Here is a 7,385-nt window from a genome sequence, read left to right on the forward strand (position 1 = left end):
GTGTCATCCTTTTGATCTTGAAAAGTTGAGCCAAGTTCTAGGAAAGATGGTATTAAATGATTGGCATTCATCATTTAGTTGAGCCATTGAAGTGAACCGTTAATTCCCATTAGTAATTGCTCTCTAAGAAGATGCCATTGTGAAGCAGCCTACCCCTTTTCTGCTGGTGGTGAACCACAATTAATGTGAAAGTAAACACAAGACCCACATTGAATGTGTTCCTTTGCCAGACATGTAATGATCCCTTTGTGTGTATGTGTGTTTTAGAGAAGTTCAGCTGTAAGTAGAGAACTTGGCAAATTGGGAAAGACTCAGGAAAACTGCATCTAGAGGACTCATATACTTATGTAATGAAAAGGTGTGTGGGAGACGTACATATTTTAAAGGCTCTTCTAAGGAAGAGAATCTGTACTGAATGTCTAGGTTTCATAGCATCCTTTTCCATAGAAGTGCTCCTCCCTGTGCCATGATATTGGCAAAGCATGTGCCAGTGGTACTTTAAGGATAGGGAATTTGTGTCCTTCTACATGGCTTCTTAATTTCCACTGGCACAAATGAGAATAGCAAACAGATGAAGCTAACAAACACAATTTCTGCTTCTGCCATACAATGCTGTTTCTGTTTTACAATTTCTTGACGAAGAATGTGGCAGATCCATCCTGTGAGCCTGGAAAGGTAATATGAATTTTGTTGATTTGTCTCACAAAACTACAAGCTGGGAAGAACCACATTTATTAGATTAGCCTTCAGTCCTACGCTTTGTACAGTCAGCCTTTTTTCATTCACTGGAGTCGGGACAGGATCCAGTGAAAGTGAAGAACCACAGATATTTTAAAAAATGCTCATTTAACCTGAGAAAATATTTCTTGGTTCTCTAATGTGACACTGTGGCCACCTTTCTCTTGAAGTTGGCTGTAGTCACACTGGCAGACCTAGACATTCCTAAAGAATCCAGTATGGTTAACCTCATGAGAAAGTCGCACTGGAGGACCTACAGATTCTAAGAACATTTTAATCAAATCTGAAAAGGTAAAATCAATAAATGTGGAGAGCCATCTTTACTACTTCAAAGACTGAATGCTGTACCCTGGAGTTGAGTTTCAGTCCACGTACCTCTCTCACAGGTAATTATACTAAATGTGTTAAAAATAGGAACTGCTGCTATCTCAGAACCACAGCTTGGAAAAATATGACCCCAAAAGGCCATTAGCTATAGGCTTTGGGGTAAAGTTGTCCAACATACCAATGTTTCTGAGGTTGGCACAAACAAGTATAATAATGGCTGGTATTTGGCATTAGCAAATGCAGCATAAAGTTCCATATCGAATAATGCCCTGTTGCCCTGACTTATCCCCATAAGATTCCTCTACGTTCTGCAACACTCTCCCAACATGACCTTGTAATTGCTGAAGGGGAACTAGAGAAGTGGGGCAGAAGGGAGTTTGACGGTGTTTCTATAGCTTGATGCACAATAGCAGTTGCATCCTCCAGAACATCTGGAAGACCTAGTGCTTTTCTGTCATCCCCAGGAGGTTTTGAGAGGGTAAAGGTAGGTACGATGAGAGATGGTTGTTACTGGTTTGAGTGTTTGGGACTATGACTCTGGAGCTGCTGCTGCTCAATTGCATAGTCGTTTCCGACTCTTTGTGACCTCATGGACCAGTCCACACCAGAGCTCCCTGTCGGCGGTCACCGCCCCCAGTTCCTTCAAGGTCAACCCAGTCACTTCAAGGATACCATCCATCCATCTCGCCCTTGGTTGGCCTCTCTTCCTTTTTCCTTCCATTTCCCCCAGCATTGTGATCTTTTCCAAGCTTTCCTGTCTCCTCATGATGTGACCAAAATACTTCATCTTTGCCTCTAATATCCTTCCCTCCAGTGAGCAGCTGGGCATTATTTCCTGGAGGATGGACTGGTTGGATCTTCTTGCGGTCCAAGGCACTCTCAGGATTTTCCTCCAGCACCAAAGTTCAAAAGCATCTATCTTCCTTCGTTCAGCCTTCCTTATAGTCCAGCTCTCACAACCATAAGTTACTATGGGGAATACCATTGCTTTGACTATGTGGACCTTCGTTGCCAGTGTGATGTCTCTGCTCTTCACTATTTTATCAAGATTGGCCATTGTTCTCCTCCCAAGAAGTAAACGTCTTCTTATTTCCTGGCTGCAGTCTGCATCTGCAGTTATCTTCATGCCTAAAAATATAAAGTCTGTCACCGCCTCCACGTTTTCTCCTTCGATTTGCCAGTTATCAATAAATGTAGTTGCCATGATCTTGGCTTTCTTGACGTTTAACTGCAACCCAGCTTTTGCACTTTCTTTCACCTTGTTGATAAGGCTCCTCAGCTCTTCCTCACTTTCGGCCATCAGAGTGGCATTATCTACATACCTAAGTTTGTTAATGTTTCTTCCAGCAATTTTAACTCTGGCCTTGGATTCGTCAAGCCCCACATGCCGCATGATGTGTTCTGCGTACAAGTTGAATAGATAGGGTGAAAGTATGTTTTATGTTTTATATTTTATACTGTATTTAATTGGTTGAAATATATTTTTATATGTTATTGTTTTTAATGATGTATTGGCATCGAATTGTTGCCAATTGTACGCCGCCCTGAGTCCCTCCGGGTGAGAAGGGCGGGATAGAAATATTTGAACTAAATAAAATAAATAAATAAAAAGTATGCAGCCCTGCCGTATTCCTTTCCCAATCTTGAACCAGTCTGTTGTTCCGTGATCTGTTCTTACTGTGGCTACTTGGTCTTTATACAGATTTCTCAGGAGACAGACAAGGTGACTTGGTATTCCCATACCACCAAGAACATGCCATAGTTTATTATGATCTACACAGTCGAAGGCTTTAGAATAGTCAATAAAGCAGAAGTAGATGTTTTTCTGAAATTCCCAGGCTTCCTCCATTATCCACCGGATATTGGCAATTTGGTCTCTCATTCCTCTGCCTTTTCTGAACCCAGCTTGTACATTTGGCAACTCTCGCTCCATGTATTGCTGGAGTCTTCCTTCTAGGATCTTGAGCCTTACCTTACAGGCATGGGAAATAAGTGCTACTGTACGGAGGTTTGAGTATTCTTTAGCGTTTCCCTTTTTTTGGTATGGGGATATAAATTGATTTTTTCCAATCTGATGGCCAATCTTGTGTTTTCCATATTTGCTGGCATATGGCATACATCACCTTCCAAGATTTTAAACAACTCAGCTGGGATCCCGTCGTCTCCTGCTGCCTTATTAGCAATGCTTCTTAAGGCCCATTCAACCTCACTCCTCAGGATGTCTGGTTCTAATTCACTCACCACACCGTCAAAGCTATCCTCTATATTATTATCCTTCCTGTACAGATATTCTGTATATTCTTGCCACCTTTTCTTGATCTCTTCAGCTTCTGTTAGGTGACTGCCATCTTTGTTTTTGATCATGCCCATTTTTGTATGAAATTTGCCTCCGATGTTTCTGATTTTCTGGAAGAGATCTCTTGTCTTTCCTAGTCTGTTGTCTTCTTCTACTCTGGAGACTAGGGTTCAATTTCACACTCAACCATGGAAATTGGATAAGTCACATACTCCCAGCCCCAGAAAATCCATGATAGGGTTACCTTAGAATCACTATAACTTAGAAAATGACTTGAAGGTACATAATAAAAATAGGAGCAAATATTGAGGGAAGATTTTGAGTTCCTCCCTCTATTACAACCAGAAAAAGATATAATTCTAGCATTATATTGGTTATTATTATTATTATTATTATTACAGCAGAGTCTCATCCAACACTCGCTTATCCAACATTCTGGATTATCCAACGCATTTTTGTAGTCAATGTTTTCAATATATCGTGATATTTTGGTGCTAAATTCGTAAATACAGTAATGACTACATAGCATTACTGCGTATTGAACTACTTTTTCTGTCAGATTTGTTGTATAACATGTTTTGGTGCTTAATTTGTAAAATAATAAACTAATTTGATGTTTAATAGGCTTTTCCTTAATGCTTCCTTATTATCCAACATATTCGCTTATCCAACGTTCTGCTGGCCCGTTTATGTTGGATAAGTGAGACTCTACTGTAGTAGTAGTAGCAGTAGCGTCAAGTTAACTTATATGATACCTTCTCAGGATTAATTTTAAGTAACTATTAGCTATTAAGAAAGCAAATGTATGCAGAATCAAAGGTAAGAGGAAAACTTAGTAAAATCTCTTGTGACTCAGAAATATGTGTGCTTAGTTTAAATTTGTATTCTTTAGCATTAAATCTGCCTATGTACATGTGGCCAGACCTTGTTCAGCGCTTATATGGTGGCTTAAAAGTATGAGTTACCAAACCTTTTGCCTTCAGGAAGCAGTCCTTTCTTCATGCAGACTCTCTGCATGTTACAAAGGTTTTGAAACATGTCTTAAGATAAACTATTGTTCCCGTGAGGGTAATCCAATGCATTCTGTTATTCATAAATTGCAGGGGTAGCCCCAAATTATGGAGAAATACGTACAAGGCCAGGGAAACTTGTCAGTTGTTGCTGGTGTCTTACTGAAGAATCCTGGACAACGAGTTCCTTAGAATATAGTTCAAAATCAAATAGGAAAAATGAGGAAATTGCAAAAAACAAACAATCAGAGCTCATGCACTGCATAGGGCAAATGCAGACAGGAAACAAGTTTGTGAAGACTGATGGTGGAATTCACATCAATAAAATGCCAACATCACACCATTGCAGCTAGGTGTGAACATGATTTCTTAAATAGTACAACTGTGGTGAGGCAATAGACTGGTGTCATAAAGTCCTAAAGGGATTAACAACACTCAAGAATCATCTTCTATCTCATTTACATTTGTCTTTCTTTTAAGAAATATATAAGGAATTTGTGACTCAGTTTGTTGTCCTTGAATGATATTTCTGCCCTGTCAATAGGCCAGACAGCTAGCTCAGCTGGGCTCCTTAGGGAATTTTGAATGAAGTGTGTATTGTTTATCCATAACCCTAAATTTAAGGTTTTGCTGAATTACTGACTAAAATAGCTGTCAGTGCCTGTAAATTCAGCGGGGCAAAGATCGTCAGCCTGCTTTTTAGAAACAAGAGAACATTAACATGACCTGTGGGTTTGTTTCCAACAGAATCAGTATTTATCTGTGGGCATCTTCTCCCAGTCCAAATAAAATCTGGTATATTAGGGTTGAACCAATGGGAGAAGGATTCCACTGGGATAAGAGTAGTGTATAAAATTAAAAGGATGGAAGACAACCAGATTACACTCTTCAAGCCAAAGGACAAAGTACATTTCCATAATCCTCGTTACTGTTTAATGTACTAAGAACTGCAAAACATAATAAAGCATAGATGAAGTGTCAAAGCAGATGCTCCAAGTTGTAAGCTAGGAGTAACTAGCATGAAGCCGCCTTGAGTTTCCAATCACATACCATGAGGTTCTCTAAATGCTCACACCTAATTCACCATGACCATCAGTTGGTAGATTCTCAGCTTTTCTATGTTCTCCCTTCCCATCCCAAAAGGCTGAAAATGCTCTTATCAAAGTTTAGCCACTAGCATAGTGGTTATCAACCTGGGGTCTCCATATGTTTTTGGCCTTCAACTCCTAGAAATCTTAACAGCTGGTAAACTGGCTGGGATTTCTGGGAGTTGTAGGCCAAAAACATCTGGGGATCCCAGGTTGAGAAACCACTGCACCAGCAGTAAGAGATAAACATGACACTTTCCACCTCATATTTTGGCCTTTTATCCTAACGATCATTGGAATATATACGCTCCTTTCCTCCACATTTCTAAAATTGAATTCTGCCCATGGGACGAAGTTGATTCCTTACCTTTGACCTACGCAAACAACTGGGAGTTGTAGGCCAAAACAGCTGGGGACCCACAGGTTGAGAACCACGGCTCTAGGGCTTATTTATCTTTTTGGCATTCCATGATACCTATTGAACTTGTGTCGTGCACCATATGTCAAATGAGTAATTATTTCACTACCTCCCAGCTTTTTTTCCACTGGCCTGCATTCACAATCATATATGGAAATAAAATAGAAAAATGTGACTTCAATATTCAATTATAACTTTGTACCTCAGGGTCTTGTCTAGTTCCTTCATAGTTGCCCTTCCTAGTCTTAAATCCTTGACAGCAGTCCTTGTTTTGATATATGACTGAGCTGAGGTATGCAAAGTTTTTAAATACAGTACGACCCCCATGTTCATGCGCCTAGACTTTGTGCATTCATGAAACAACAGATAATAGTGAACTCTATTATTTTTAATATGGCAAAGAGCAGAGGTATTGAGACTAGGGTGTCACCTGTACAGGAGGCCCCAAGTGAGTAAGGTGTAAGGAAAACACTTGCCAAATATTAAGCTTTATGATCCTGGCTCTTCAATTGTTAAAATCATATTTCTGTGCTCAAGAAAGTTCACACATGTATTTAACTACTTATCACCTCATTAAGTTTTTCTGTTAGTTGAAAGGAGCATCAAACTGTTGATGGTTTTTAAAATAAAATTAAGAAAGTATTTACCCCTGATAGGGTTAAAATCTGGGGGAAAGCTCGACATTGCAATGCAACTTCTTTCAGCCCTGGTCAGCACAGCCAATGCTGGGTGAAGTCACTATAATCCAGTTCAGTATTGTAATCTGCATTAGCATTGTTCTTACATCTGATCCGATACACATCTGCAAACAAGTTATATGTAAGATTGTAAAGATAGCATTTGGAAGCAAGTTGAAAGCAGGTAGCTTTAATTTTTCAAGACCACCTGCTTTAGACTGAGAAACTAGAATTATTTATCTACTCAGGTAATCAGGCTAAAAGCCTCCCATCAGCCTTATAAATACTTGAATAGCTAATGCATAATGAACTGCAGAAGTCTGCAACCACTTTAAAGGGGATAGGTACAATGTTTGGCTCTAAGACATTTAGATTTAATTCTTATAATACAATGTCTTCACAACAGGATTGCAACTTTGTCTTTTTTTTCTAAAGAAAGGATACATATCTCTAACAGTAAAGGATTAAGAGCAGCTACCTGTTCAAAACAAGCAAACAGTCTAGTCACTGTTTATCTACAATGTTTTGATTTCAGCTGCTGATCTACAGCACAGGGTTATACATTTTTACCCAAATGTATGCCCCATTTAGTTTAATGACACTTATGCTTGGATAAAAGTTTATAAAATTTAAATTTTATGCAAAAGTCCAAGAGAATCCAAAAGAAAAATCAGCTTTAAAAATCTGTGCCACTTGAGGCTTCAGCGCGTATCTTAAATAGTATATCTGTTTCACTGCTGATTACTGGTGTGGATTTAACAGAATAAACTGCATGTAAACTCAGCCTTGACAATTTTCCATCCACTGCTCAGTTCTAGAATTACCTCTGTT

The sequence above is a fragment of the Anolis carolinensis genome, chromosome 1 (genome assembly GCF_035594765.1).
Source record: "Anolis carolinensis isolate JA03-04 chromosome 1, rAnoCar3.1.pri, whole genome shotgun sequence".
Classification (NCBI taxonomy): Eukaryota; Metazoa; Chordata; class Lepidosauria; order Squamata; family Dactyloidae; genus Anolis; species Anolis carolinensis.